The sequence below is a fragment of the Apis florea genome, unplaced genomic scaffold (assembly GCF_048593485.1).
Source record: "Apis florea isolate Af1SG1 unplaced genomic scaffold, ASM4859348v1 contig_2291_pilon, whole genome shotgun sequence".
Lineage (NCBI taxonomy): Eukaryota > Metazoa > Arthropoda > Insecta > Hymenoptera > Apidae > Apis > Apis florea.
Genome location: NW_028256553.1, coordinates 4686312 through 4702100, shown reverse-complemented (window position 1 = coordinate 4702100; position 15789 = coordinate 4686312). Strand labels below are relative to the sequence as shown.

The 15789-nt window shown below is 29.5% G+C and overlaps 1 protein-coding gene across 2 annotated transcripts in view; it reads left to right on the top strand.

Moving 5' to 3' along the window:
* LOC100866733 (terminal nucleotidyltransferase 5C) overlaps positions 1–15789 on the top strand; it is a 181165-nt gene that overhangs the window by 84816 nt on the left and 80560 nt on the right. Inside the window, exon 1 of one of the 2 annotated variants that reach the window (XM_003694231.4) lies at positions 14669–15333. The exons of the other annotated variant lie outside the window; for it this stretch is intronic. The gene's annotated coding sequence lies outside the window, so the exon portion shown is untranslated. Of the gene's footprint in view, positions 1–14668; positions 15334–15789 lie in introns of those variants that run through there. 2 annotated transcript variants of the gene reach the window in all.

Sequence of the window (15789 nt, the reverse complement as noted above, 5' to 3'; positions counted from 1 at the left end):
TATATTTCGGTCAGAATATTTTTTTGAGGAAAAACAGATATCGATTTTGAAACTTTACTCAATTATAAAACATAATTCTTATTCATAAGTTGTTAGTTTAGTTGACCCTTAAAGATATTTTGATAGAATCTAGAAGAAATTCCTCGTGATATAACACCGATTAATTGAATCAACTTGAAGGAATTTTATATCAATCTGGAAAAGAAACGAAGAAGAATCTTGTATTAATCGAAAGGAAAATTTTAGAACGACAATCGTCAGAACGATCAGATCTTTGATTCTTGGATTGGAAGTGGAAATGTTTAATGTCGTTTGTACTAATTCAGTCAATTAAGTCGGCATCGTTTAATATAATCACGAGAGTAAGTCCAACTAATTTAAACTTTTAGTTATTTCAATATGATAATCGTTGCTAGTGGAAGGAAGTTAATACCACAGGAAATGTTTCGATATATCATAAGAGCGAATACATTTTTTTAATCTGTTTCGACGGATGATAAAACAATTTAACTTCGCGCATTTATTCTCGATTCATCAACATTCTGTCTCTGTTCGCCTTTATGGATACGCTAATAATGAAATTTAACGATTTACATTGTGAACTAAATATTTATGCATGTACATATTTATTCAACGTGTTTATTTCGTATGTAAACAAATTTTTTAGTATTTTATTGATTTCACATTTTTATGTTCGTATTTTAAATTGTAAATCAAATAAGTTTGAAGTTTGAAAATTTTTCAAATACAAATGAAATTAGTCAATTTCGATTGAATATCGGAGGAATATAATATTGAATAAACGAATAATATCGATAAGTAGTTTTTTTTTTTTATCGAAATAAGCAATAAAATTTGGAATAAACATTTATCGCTTATCTCCTTACTTTTTTGAAATGACATTAAATATTTACGAGCAAGAAATTGTGGTGATATTTTAAATTCAAATTATTTTAGTCGAAAACTAATTTTCAAATGAATAAAAATTATTATATATTTTTTTATTTATTTTCACGTATAAAATTACATTAACCTAACCATGAAATTAACCAATTTCATTTATTCTTGAAAATTTTTCAAACTTGATTTATTCGAAAATGAAATCTCAAATAAAAAAAATTTTATCTATTTACTTTTTGATGAGGAATTTGGTGAGGAATCATTTAATTACTTATATCGTGATTTTGAGAACATGCTATATAATGAATTATTTCCATTGCACTATCCAAAAAAAAAAAATCATATATAATATTTCATAAAATCAAAAAATTAAAATAAAAGTATTGTTGGAACAATAATTTTTTTAAAAATAAAATTATTATTGATATTTATAATTTCGAATTGATGATGTTATTAACAGAAGATTGGCCATATGTTTATGATATATTTAAATATATACATTTGCATTATGCATAAAATGGTACTTCTAGTCTTAATTTCATGTATATAATAATTAATTTATATTTAAACGGATTAAATCTGGTTTTTATATTTCACCTACGATGAAGCAAACGACAATAAATCGAGCGACAATAAACTAAATTTATCGAAAATTTTAATATTAAAGCTAAATTTCATGCGATATTGAACATCGCATCGAGTATTTCAATCCTCTTTTATTCTTCGTTATCTCTACCATATACCTTTTAAACGTATACTATCATGCTAATCAATGGGCTGAGTTATAAATATGAATCAAAATATTAGACAACGAAAATCATATAAATGTAAATTTATCTTTAAAATTTTCCAGATTGAAAGTATTCTTTTGTAAAAATCAATAATAAATCAAACATGTGAAATGAAGCAGATTAAACAGAGACTAACAACGTTATCTTTATCCTACTGTGATGATAAAATGAAATAAAAATATTTGGATTTAAAATATGTTTTTTTTTTTTTAAGATTTTTTATTTTGAAATTTATATTTTCTTCTTCACGTAAATTAATTTCGATTTGATGATAATTTCATATAATTGATTATATGATAAAGTTAATCAAAGGCTTTATTTTTATAAGAAATAATGGAAGAATTATTTAGAAATTAAAACGATCGAATTAACAATTTTATTTAAAGTAAATTAGAAAAAATATATTGAGAAAATTTCAAAAATTAAATGTAATCAAATTATATCAAAAATCATGATGATGTTTTTCCTATTTGACAAAAATATTATTAAATTCAAGAAATCAAATTAATTTAATTTTCATTGTAACAAAGTTTTACTTAACGATTTTACTTATTTTCAAATGATTTTGAAATATAATAAATTTTTACCAATAATTCATATATATTTAATCAGGAATTAATCAATTTCTGATTACACTTAAAATATTTTTGAATTCATTTACAACAAAAAGAGAAATTTTATTAATTATTATTTTCTATCAGCTTGTCTCATCTCTTCTATGATATCTTGTACAAAATAAATATATTAATGACAATCGAAATATTAATTTATCTTCATGACAATCATTGAGAATCTTGTAGCAAGAGAGAATAGATTCATTTGTTATTTTTAACATATTTCCAGTAATTTTATAATTATATATTTTTCGTAATACAAATTTCTTGTTTTGTGCAATATTTGTACAAAAAAATATTTTTGAATTAGAAAATTATCAATTTAATAAATACTTTTTATGTGCAAAAACTATAGATATTGTAACAAGACACAAAAAGAAACGATCAATAGCTTCCAGAATAAAAATCGAACGAAGCCATTCGAAGATTTCAAGATTATAATCACGATATAGCACGATTCAATTTAATGATTGATCACATATGGCTAACAAGAATATCCTTATTGTTATCGAGAGAGAGCATAAAATAAAACAGTCGACCGCTCATAAGATGAAAGAGCATGAAGTAATATTATTGGACGCCCGGCAATTCCGAAGAAAACAAGAGTTACGATTGCACGTTTATCTTTAATAAAGGATTCAATAGAGAGAAGATTCGAAGATTTAATGAAGAGGACAGAATTGAGAAATTCGTCTCGAATCGAGAAACAGACATAATTATGTACTAATGAATTAAAAAATTAATTAGTTAAAATTTCAAATAAAGTTACAATTAATAATAACGGTTAATTCGATGCTTTGAATAATAAATTATGTTAATAACTTAAAATTTGGTTATCTCTGAGGATGGATTTCTTAAGCTTTGATAGAATCTTTTCTTTTTTTTTTTTCAATCGATTATGGAAATTTGGATAATCTTGTTATCATTTTTGAAAAAGAATTGAGAAATTTGAATTCTCAAGTTTTTCATTGTTTTTTTAATTGAAAGCTGTCACAAAAAATTATTAAGACTCTTTACTATATTTAGAAATTTAAAATATAATTTATTTATCCTTAGATTCAATTTCCTTTCACTTTTATTATTCCCAAGAAAATCTCTAAATATACAAAATATCTCAAATATCTATCAAATTATTGATAATATAAAAAATAAATTGTTTTAGATAAAAATTGAATGGTTTCATACAATTTGATGTGATTAATTTTGGGGAAACAAAGTCACATATTATTTATTAATACTATTGATGAGAGTTTGATGTTTTTCATAAATTATCTTATATATGTTGTTGGTTTTTTGTTTCAAATTGCTATATAATTTATATTCCAATTGTTAGATAGAAAACGATCCTACTAAATTTCTGTCAAAATTATTTGATCTTAGACTTTTTCTTGTGGAAATATTTAAAAAATACAAGAATTCATGTAATAGAATACGCAATATCAATAATTTGAAACAGAATTATTTAAAAATATCAATAAATTTTTATAGAAATGTTGATAGATCATTTAGAAATAAGAAAATAGAATCTCGAGATTGGAGAACATATTTTTTGAATTAATTTTAAAAAAAATATGTAACTCTACGCAATATTTGAATATACTATTTTAGAAAATGTTTAATTGGATTCAATAATGATAAAATATAAGATTCAATTTAAAAAAGCAAAGTTGGCTTTCACACTTGTTTTATATATTCACTCACAAAAAATTAATTATATTAAATTATGCCTCTAGAATTATTAAATTTTTATTCGAAACATCAATAATATTCGATTTAAATGAAGTACATTTTTGATTATGTTTAATGATATTGAATTAAAGCAATGCAATAAAGCTAATTATTAATAATCCAGGACTGAAAGTATCTTATTTGAATTTGTGAAATAATTGTTTTTTTTTTTTTTTTTTTTTAGAAATTCAATTGAACAAAAGAAAGGAGATGGAAATAAATTAGATGAAAAATCAATGAAAACTTACTCCAAATTCTTATTTTTAAAAATTATTGAGGTGCTAAAACGAGCACTTTTATAAATATACAATATCACTTATACAGATCTTGTATTTTATAATAAAATTTGTTTTCTCTTTTTGAAAAATTTGAAAAAATTTCTACCGTGTCCAAGACACATTCAAATCAAAAGACAAGTGTTCCTCACACCATTTTCTTTATTCCATGATTGGCAACATCAATTCTCACTTTGATTAGAAATATCATAAGTGACATCATAAGTTTTCCTTTTCCATCGTTCAACTGATCACCGATACCGTCAATTCTACTAGCAGTTATTAGCTGAATGGAACTCGTATAGAATTGTTATTTAGTATATGCGTGTCCATCTCAACGTGAAAGAGAGAATTAATCTTTCTTGCTAGACGCTATCCCTTTCATCTTCCTGCATGGAATTCTAAGATTTTTCCCTCTTGTCTATTGATCATTATCGTTCTGCTGGAATTTTTGTCGACATATTTGTAGAATTTCTAGAAGAGATGCCACGATATATACACCAGATGTGTAAGACATGCAAGTAAATTCCTATTTCTATTACTTATTAAATTAGCTCCTTTTCCAATTGCTTGGATTGGACAAGAGCGTTTGATGATGAAATATGATTTATATTTATTAATTAATATTTTATTTAAAATTCATATCCGTTATTTATAATTTATTATGGTTAACGATTGCTTTTTATTTTTTTTTTTTATATAATGTTCATAGTGTTACGATTAGATATTAGTTTCACGCAATAAGAAATATTTATTTTATGTTTCGAATTAAATACAGGTATAACTGGATGTGTCCCTCAAGGGTATAATAATAATATCGTACGGAAAATGCAATTGAAATGGACATGTAAATTTTAATCAACATACATAAGAGTATAAAATTTATAAGTATTTGAGTTTCACAAATTTTCTTTCTAGAATTAAATGTTGCATCGTAATATTTATAATTATAACACAGTAGATATTAGCTCGAAATAGTGATAATTTATTGAAATAAAATTATACATATTACAATTTCAAAGCTGTATTTCTTTTTTAAACATCGATCTACAAGTAATAAAGATTTTAATTTTACTTAATAACCGATATTTATGACAACGTTTAACGATATTAAGTGAAAGAATATAAGAAACTTGATCGAAATTATATTACCTCATTTGCTTTTCTGATCATAAATATATCTGATTTACGTGTTACATATCCGAGATGATATGATCGAAAATGTAATGAAAAAAAAAATCTCGAAGTTGAGTGGCATTCAAGGCTGTGGCATTATTCAGTGTGAAGGAACAACGAAATTTCGGTTGCCAAATTATTGGCCGGGTTTACCGCAAGATGTAAATCGTGTTAATTTATTTTTTTAATGAGAACGTGATTGACCAGGTATTGCAGTCGTAGAAAGTGAATTAACGTTCCCCATCGTTATTTTTAACGAGGCCGAATTTCCAGCGGACAGTAGTCTCTTTTGATCGAAAAGAAGTCCTCTTCGATACGAGAAACAACGAAGATCTGTTCGAGAGCATCGTTTCTTTTTCAATAACGATAATTTTTACGAACCTATTTATATTTAGAAATCAAAAATAACGTATTTTAAACGAATTTAAAAATTTTTTTCTCTTTTTTGTGTCTATCAATGAATGATAAATGGACTTTTATATAAAGTAAATATGAAATTTTAAATATTCCCTTCTTCAATATTTCAATTTATCAATGATTTAAAGTATGTGTACATAGTTTTAGTACATAGTTAGTTCATAGTTTAAGTTTATCTTCCAAAGTTATATATATTAAAAGTTTATTTAATTCTTTTAAAAACTTTTCTACAGAATTTAAGAATTCTTTCTTCAAAAGAAAAAAAAATAAATAAATAATAAAGCGATCTTTATGAGAGAACACAAAATTATAGGCACTTTGATGCTTAACGTTTTCATGGCATAAAGTATAGTTCTATTTCGATTCGTGGGATATTTTTAGAAGCACTTTACAATTGTACTGTATTTTAATAGTTTAGTCTAACTAATAATAAACTAATAACTTTTAATGAATTTCAAAGAAAGTTTTGAAGTTTCAACTGAATTTTTAATTCGTATGAAATTACTATTGTAAAATGTTTAATTACAAACTTTTAAAACTTGTGAAACATAAGTTAGTTTTTGATAACTTTTATCAGAAATATTTTTGAAGAAAGTGAATGCTACTTACTAATAGAATAGACATCAGGTTCAGGTTAATCGATGAATAATTAGTCAAAATTAGTTGTTGATAGACCAGGTTTAAATGATTAAACGCTCTTAGGAAGCGTAAGAATTAATTAGAATTCTGTCTTAATTAATGAGATAGTAATGAGAAAGTAAAGATCTACATTCTCAGTTTGATAATATATGTTCTAGTCTTGGTCCAAATGAAAATTAAAAAAAATTAATCAAAAAAGGAAATATAACTCGGGTATCAATGTTATTTGCTTTTCAATTTTTTAATTCTTTTATTTAGAATCTAATTCTTCTAAAATTTGTGATTTATAATCTTTATAACTTTTCAATTCATAAACTTGTAAAAAATTAAAAATTATGTACACATCAGTGAAAGTAAATAATATTCGTCAAATTATTAATCTTTCAAGAGCTCATTGAATTAAAAAGCAATAAAAAAAAATTGCACCAAAAAGAAGATTTTTCTTATTTTATTATATAAATTTTTACAACAGATTATATTCACGTAATCCAATTATATAATATTACATAATCTCAAGATCCATATTTTTTTTAATTCATAAAATAAGATATAAAAGAATATTTTTCTATATCGATATTCAAAATTCTTTAATTACTTTTCTACCTTTTTATGTCTAATAGTGGATCATATCTTTTATAAAAAATAATATTTTTATTTTATTATTTAACAAATAATAATAGATTATATTTATCGTAAATGTAACTAATACGAATCTTAAAATTTATCTTCCAATTGTACTCTCTCGTTCAAGATTTATCGCATTTCTCTTTCCATATACCGAACTTTGCTTGTCATTTCAGATTAACATATGCAATTGCATTGGATTATGCAAGAGCTAACATCTGTTTCACGATAGCGATGAATCCAAAAAAAGACAAATACAAGGAAAAAGTTCCAGTACAATTTCCCAACCGATATATAATGTGGCTGAAAATACGCAGTCACGAGAGAGAGACACATACATACGCAAACACTGGTTGCCCTGTTATCACCGATTAAATTCTTGCGAATAGTGTGCGGCAGGAGCACGGTTACGCAAGATTAGATCGAGCCATACCACTTGCGGACCTTTAACTTGCGCAAGTCATCTCGAATTAAAATTTTAGCAAAGATAGTTTTCTTATAGCTGCAGCTTTTTAATCTCCATGAATTAATCACGGATGGATGGATCGATCGCCACGGCGACTTACAATTCGTTAAATCTAACCGAGAGTTCGTTGTTTAACCAACAACAACGATATTTGTCGATGATATATTTTTAATAATCGTTTGTTCGTCGTTTAATCGTTTCTTTAATCGCTGTACTTTTCCCCACGATTACACTTGTGAAAGAGAGATCAGGTAATGGACAACAAAAGGATATGGATGGATAAAAGTGTGTCTTTGTTACGATAGAAACGACGTAGATGGTGAAACACATTCGATCAACTATAATACGCGGGTCATTGATTTACCCGGTCTTGCATCTATATCCGTGTATAACCGCACAGGCTACCATAGTTATACATTATGCAAAACTTTTTTCCAATCCGCTGTGTCGGTGGGTGAGGGGAGAAAAAAAAATTCCTCTCTCTCTCTCTCTCTCTTCGATGTATGTGTACGTATACACGTATTGTAAATGCCTTTGTTGTTTGTCTTCGACGAATGCGAGAATAGTGTCATGTAAATAGGAGAGAAGTATTCGATCCCAAATAGATAGATTAACCATAAGCAATTACCACCGAGAATCCTACTAAATCTAATTTATCGGTGATTTGTCGCCTACTTGCCAATAAATGGACTGGAAACTTTATGGCTTTAATCGAACGAACATCCGTGCAATTTTTCGTTCTAAGTTTATTCAAGTTGCTTGAGATATAAAATTGGATATATTCAATCGTATCGTTCCTACAAATTGTAATATCGTGTATATATTTTAGGAAATTTGTATCATTCTTAAGAATCATTCTTAAGAAGAATAACATAACACAAATAAATATATAACGATGCAATACTAGTGAGTACGCGGGATTATTTCTGATCAATGAGAGAAAATTGGGCCGATTCCCTATTGTAATCCGGCGCCTATAAAATTCTAGCTTTTAAAGAGCATTGGAACGGTTGGTTTTTTCGATCGTACAATTAAACGCTGACTGACTGGTGGCGGGCATTGTTACGCGCAAGAAACCGCGACGCATATCGCGTTACAATTTCAAGCGATTCGCTTGATGAAAGGGATCGGTTTTTCGTATTATTAAAGGCTTGCTCGCGGCTTTGATCGATAACCCGATGGCCTTGAATAGACACCGGACTTTCCTAACGAAGTAAAAGTTGACTCCGGTGAGACCGGCTTCGTAAGGATTTTGAGATTGCACGTCGCCGAAGGCAGGTTCGATCGTACATATTTATTTGTGCACGATCAATCGGAATACTTTCTAATACGCCGCTGTTAATTAAATCATTAATTGAAAAATTTATTTTACACGTGTTTTTGTGTAAGAGGGAAACCAGCCAGCAGAATAGATCGATATATTGAGAAATGTTGGGGGAAAAGATATCGACAAGAATAATAATTTAATAATTAAAATAATCTTTTTATATATATTCTAGTAATTTGAGGATAAATATCTAGTAATATTCTAGTAAACACACACGTAATTACATTTCGAAATGTTATTATATCTATATATTTTTTTTTAAATTGAAATTGTTGAAGATTGAAAAATATAAATTGTAAAAAAAATAAATGCTTCAATTGCAGTTGACATCATGAGCCAGAAATATGATTACTAGACGTAAGGGGACAACTCGTTCGCGTTGGTGAAAACGCTCGATTCATTTGGTTAAGAGACGGAAACGTGTTCCAAGAGGTATCGTGGAAATACCCTGGAAAACGAGCGCGATCTCGCTCCGCCCTGCACTCCGGCCGCAATATATCCAAGGCCGCTCGAGGCCGATCGAGTGGTTCGAATTCGTCGATTTGCGGGTGCAGCAGACAGAAGGCACTCTTTCACTATCTATCCATCTTCTTCTTTCTCTCGTGCGACCATTCCCCTACTCTCTCTCTCTCTCTCTCTCGTCGTTATTCCTTCTCTCAGTCACTGGTCTAGTATCTAGTCTCTGTCTGGCATCGTTGCTTTCTCTGTTCATCTTTGTTGCTCGTTCAATCACTCTCCCTCTTACTCGTTCGTTCGTATACACTTGCACAGTAGTCTGATCACATCCTCTCTCTCCCACGCATGTATATTTTATTTAACTCGTTCCTTTCTTTCTCGCCAATATGTCCGTTTAGTTAATTTCATTTTTGTTTTATTCTTTCTATTTACTAGATTTTTTTCCCTTTAATCCAGCGTGATTTTTATACAGCGTGATAAGATAATTTACAGCGTGTTTTTCACAAATTGATTTACAGAATTTTTAATAGAATGTGTGAAAGGTTTATAAAATAGGAATTTGTGAAAGGATTGAAAAGTTATTTTCAGGCAATATTATAAAGTTTTATTTTATTGAGAATAAAATGATATTAAGTTATATAGCGATATGGTCTATGGATCATGATTCGCACAAATAGCTGTACATCGATCATCGATGGACGTAATCTAAGGAAAAGGATCTAAAACTTTTACAACTATCCATTTCCTAAAACATAACCAGTATGCTTCTTTCCCAGGTGTTTATATAATATTCCTATAAAACCTTACCATCTTTAGTTTCCAACATCAAATCTTACCAATATTTTGTCACTCTTGATTAATTTTCTAAAATACACACGCATAATTTAATATTTGCAAATATTAAGTCGAAAAATAAATCGTATTTTTCGATCACGTCGTTCAATTCATACGACAAAAGATTAATATTTTTCTTACACACGATAAAATCATTTATTTGATTTGCTATTTTAATATCTTTGGAAGCAATGTATTATGTCATTGGAAAATATTGGATCAGTTAACTCTCTAAATTATTTCAATAAATATGTTCAAGTGTTATATCATATATTATTTTTATACAAATATTTTGAATTATTTGAGCAATTCCCAACAAATTATTGTTTTTTGTCTCTATCTCTATAATGCTTGATACAGCGCACCGAGCATGAACGTCCTTGACGGTCGCCGTGGCGACTGCGCAACACGGCACAGCGCAGCGTTGCGCGCCGTTGCGCTTGCGCGAGCTCGATGCACTCGCTCCCCACTTTGCCTATTTGTGTGACAACCGGGCCTCCACTATGCGGCCCACCTTTACCATCACGAGCAACCCCACTTCTCTATTCCTATATATCGACGGTTGCGCATATTACGTCATCGACACCTTCACTCGCCCCTGTTAGCCGAGCACGATGCTCTGCCATTCGTTGCTCTTTCATTGTGTTGGCACGTTGCTTGTACGTCCTCTCGCAACATATTGTTGCTGTTTCAAACGAAAATCTTTTTCTCAAGTTTTGTTTTATATTTCAATTAAAATTCTTATCTTTTGCTATTTCTGTTATTACGTTTCTTTCCCCTCGTTTCGTTTGGAAGATAAGATTAAAGTTAATAATCATTCATTGATTTTTGGAACGGGTTAGTGAAGAATTATTATTTATAATCGAGTATCGCAGGTAGGCATAAGATGGAACATAAATACGTTAATCAATTATTAATTATTAATTCGTTTTTACGATAATTCTATCACTTTTGTTATTCCATATCTCAATAGAATTGTATATATATATATATATATATGATATTATTTCAAATTATTATTTTTTAATTATCTCATAAAAAGCATAGAGCAAAATTATATCGCATAATACAAAGATGAAACTTGGTTTATTTAAAAAATGAAAAAAATTTTCACTACAAATCAAGAAGAAAAATAAATTTCGAGTTGTGGACAAATGTATAATTGCATGCATAAATATTCACAATTCATCGTGCTATATATCTTTTTTCCGACTTCTTTTTTCTCTTTATTATTAAAAAGGACACATGAATACAGCTTCGATGCGAATAACTTGTTCACCACTGGAACGACGAGTTTCATTAAAAATTTATATGAGCATTCCAATGAATGATATATAAACGTATTTGCATTCGTTAAGCTTTGAAGAGCATTAGGAAGATACGGCACGATATCTTGATATTATTCGATCTATCGATTGAAAATTCAAATAAGAAGTAACTGAATTCTTCAAGAAATTGAACCGCGCAGAATGTCGTTGTTTCAATTAAAATTTTTATCCTGAACAGAATATTAAATACGATTTAAAAAACGAATAACAATTATCAATTTAAAAATTAAGAAATTGTCGAGAAAATAATATTTATGCATAAAAGAAAATTATTTTATTAATTTTTTATAAAATTTTTTGAAAATTACTTTTATAAATTATTTATAATATTTATTTTATAACATGCCTGCTTTTTATAAATTTGCGAAAAACGATTGAATTTAAGTAATTTATTAATTTCCTTTACATGATAAATTTACGATAAAAAAAAAACGAAATAATTACAATTTAGATGATTATTTTCAAAAAAATTATATATTAGTTTTCTATCGCGATAACAATATATTTAAAATATTTTATAAACGAATTTTGACTTTTTAATTTTTTAACGAAGATCAGTAAATATAAATACAAAAATATTTTTCAATATCTGATATAATGTTAAAATTGACAAAATTAATTAAAATAGCTCAATTGTGTAATTACAAAAAGAAATTATAAGACAAGAGAATAAAGGTTATAATAAATATAATTTGAATTAATCATGAAATTAATAATAATAACAAACTAATGAAAATATTGGAAAAAAATTGCTTTTTCTTTTTTTTTAATTTTTATTATTTTTCTCTTATCTGGTTGCAAAAGTCGAGGAATTCAAAACGCGCGGATTCTTATGCGAACATCGATGAATGACATGTAGCGCATCCGAGAATAGATAAACCGCAACTTCCATTTAAAAGCACTGTAGACCAATACTATGACGTGAAAGTAACGATCTAAAGCAAAGTCAATAACCTGTGATAACTGTTTGACCTAAAAGTGCCTTTGGAACTTCGTCAATTCACTTTTTTTTCTTTCCTTTATATTATCATCAAAAACTTAAATATACAGAAATTAGCGGGAAATTATCTTTTATATCAATCATTTTATGAATCTCAACCGATTACCGATTCTTTGTCTTTACGCAACAATAGCTTATTAATATCATTAATTATTTATTAAGTATTTGTAATAAATTAATAAATCAAGTAAAATAAATAAACCAAAGGAATATCTTTTTCATGAAAAGATTTGTTCAATTTTTCACATATAACAATATTCGTGATTAATAAAAATAAGCAGTAACTACTTGATTTGATCTTCTCTTTCATCATAAACGGTATATTTATAAAATAATAATTCTTTCGAGTACACATTACAAAACACGATATCTATAAAAATATATAAACTTGTGGAAATTTGTGCAAAACTATTAATTGAAACTATAAACCTCACTATTCCTCGATTCCGATTGCGAGGCACATCGATTTCACCTAATTCCCGTGCCAACTAATTAAACGGTGAATACTCTTGCGTTATTATTATTATTATTTTTTTTTTTTTTTTTCATTTTCCCTTCTCTCTACATTTCGTACCACGTTGTGATAGTGAAATTGCAAGGAACACGCGTAGGTTTATAAATTCTGATAAACGGTTTCTGATATCGTATATCATGCATAGATATTACGAAAATATATTATGCATGCATTGCGCGAAAAAAGGGAAATATATGTACATATAGCATTACAAGCGAATTAGAACGTTCGCCTATCCCCGTTGCCGCCAATCTAATTCGTGCGTATGTGCAATATTCTTGCAAAAGTGTAATATGTTATATTGTAACGGTATATGTAGAGTGAGAGTGTCGAATGTTTGTCTCTTCTTCCATGTTGTCCATTAATTGTATTAATTATCGTCTTCCTTTTCCGGCATCGCCTTGTTGGATTTTTTTTCCACATGAACGATATTGACAATAACGGCGGAAGCGATAGAAAGAGCAGCTGGTAGAAAATTCCTAAGCAGGTAGGAATCGAGAGGAAAAGTAGGGCAACAACTCTTCAAAAGTTTCATCGTCGATGTGGAAATATTCAACTGATTGTAGTAGGACGATCCCGCGGTCCGCCGTGTGTTGGTATATAGGCGTCTATAAAGCGCCTATGGTAAGCTGATTCTAGAAGTCGTTGGAAATGTTCGTTGCATGTATGCGTGCGTGCACGTATAGCGCGAGCACCGGAAACTGATCGTCGGTGGATAGAAGAAAATATCGCGAGGATTTTTTTGCGAGCAAAAAATAATATCGAACAGCAGATGCATGTGTTGACAATCTATATTTTATCACTGGAAATCGTTGGCGTTATTATGCAATTATAGCGACAATCACGACTAGATAAGAATTGTGCAATTTATAATATATATATAACTATGTCCGTTCATGTTTGAAGCGTGCGACGCTCTTCACAATACGTGGTATATTTATAGAATCGAAATTTCTTGTGTAAAAAACGTATTTGGAATTTTTATATTTTTATCTTTTTTTTTTAAACAAATACTTGAAAACTATAATGTATCAATGATATAGATCCTTTGTTTTAATTAATTTTTTTGAATTTCAATTCAATATATTATGTCGTAAAATGATTGATGGGCAAAGAAATCAAAAATTGAAAGAGAATTGAAATCTAAATAATGAATTATATATATTTATAATATGTGACATTTGAAAAAACAAATCTGGTACGAAGAAAAGATATATATATATATATATATAACACCATCATCAGAAATATTTTTGATCTAAAAATTTACATGCTTTCATGAATTTAGACATGTCTTATGTAAACTGTCACTTTGCCGGCCGGCATTCTTTAGGCTTTTTATTATGCACGTAACGCGTGTGCATATATCAAAATCCGAGTTGAATCGTGATTCAGAAGTTTGTGTGTGTGTGTGTGTATGGAAGCGCTGTTTCGAAGGGAAGAGCAGTATAGACGTTTACGAACAATACAAGATAGAGCGCGGTTAGATGTGGAGGGGATAGATATCTATAGTTAGAGAGTAGATGAAAAGAGTGGGGGAAAGTAGAGTGCGTGCGCGCTCGAGTTGAACGCGGTTGTCAGTGTCAATTGGTTCGCCGCGGCGACTTAAGGTGTCGTCGACGTGTAACCCGACGTTGTACTCGAAAGTTTTTCCTCGCGTTCCGTCATAGTTGGAAACAATACGTTTGTCATTCGTATCATCCCACGTTTATTCTTGTGTGTTTACCATCCTTGCTGCGAAAGCAAACGACAAAGCGTTTATTACAACGGTGGTTCGGAAGATCGGAATCGATCAGAAACAGAAACTTTGATTTTAATTCGTTCATAATTTTTTGTTCGTCTGTCTGCCCGTCAACGACGACGGGCAGCCACGTTTCATCGATCGAGCAAACAAGTTCTTTTTTTTTTTTTTTTTGGTGATCCCGCTGAAATATCGTAAAAGCAGCGTGTCTGATTGGTGACGATCCACAGTGTGTACGATCGGTCGAACGTGAGACTAATCACGAGAAACTTCATAAGCTCACTTTTTGTCGTTTCTGTTCTGTACGTTATTGCCGATTAAAAACGTCACGTGTGGTGCCGGACAACGAGAGTATATGCGAGAATAATCAGAAACGCCTGCACGCTAAGTGGACGGCAGAACGCTCAGATCGGATACATGTTAGCGTGCTTCGATATCGGTGAACATCAGTGAGACGTGCTGTGTCACTGCGCCCCGACAACACGAAGAGGCTCTTACAAGATGTAAGTACTGCCCTGATATAGAATATATAATATAGCTTGTTCATAGCTCCATATGGTAGCATACGAAAACAATTTATACCATTCGAACGTATCGATCATGAGGCCTGGTGATCCAATTCAAATACGACATTCAGGTTACCGTCATCAACCTAACCTGATTCGAGAACGGACTAGGAAAATAACGAGAATTTGTAAATAGTATCTGGTACTTGAGCGTCGCGCGATCGACGATTCTAGAAAATTGCGCTATTGGCGGTCTTTCGATGGCGTGTAGTCGTCGTGTTGATGTCGAGTTCATGGAATTTTGAACGAGTCCCGCTCTTTGCCCGCTTTTTTTTTTTGCCTCGACGGTTGACGTATCACATGTCTACTTTACCGACTGTGTTTTGAAAACAGCCGTAAATGTTCATGAACGCGGATATATGAACAGCCGCGCTCTTTCCAGACATACATTGC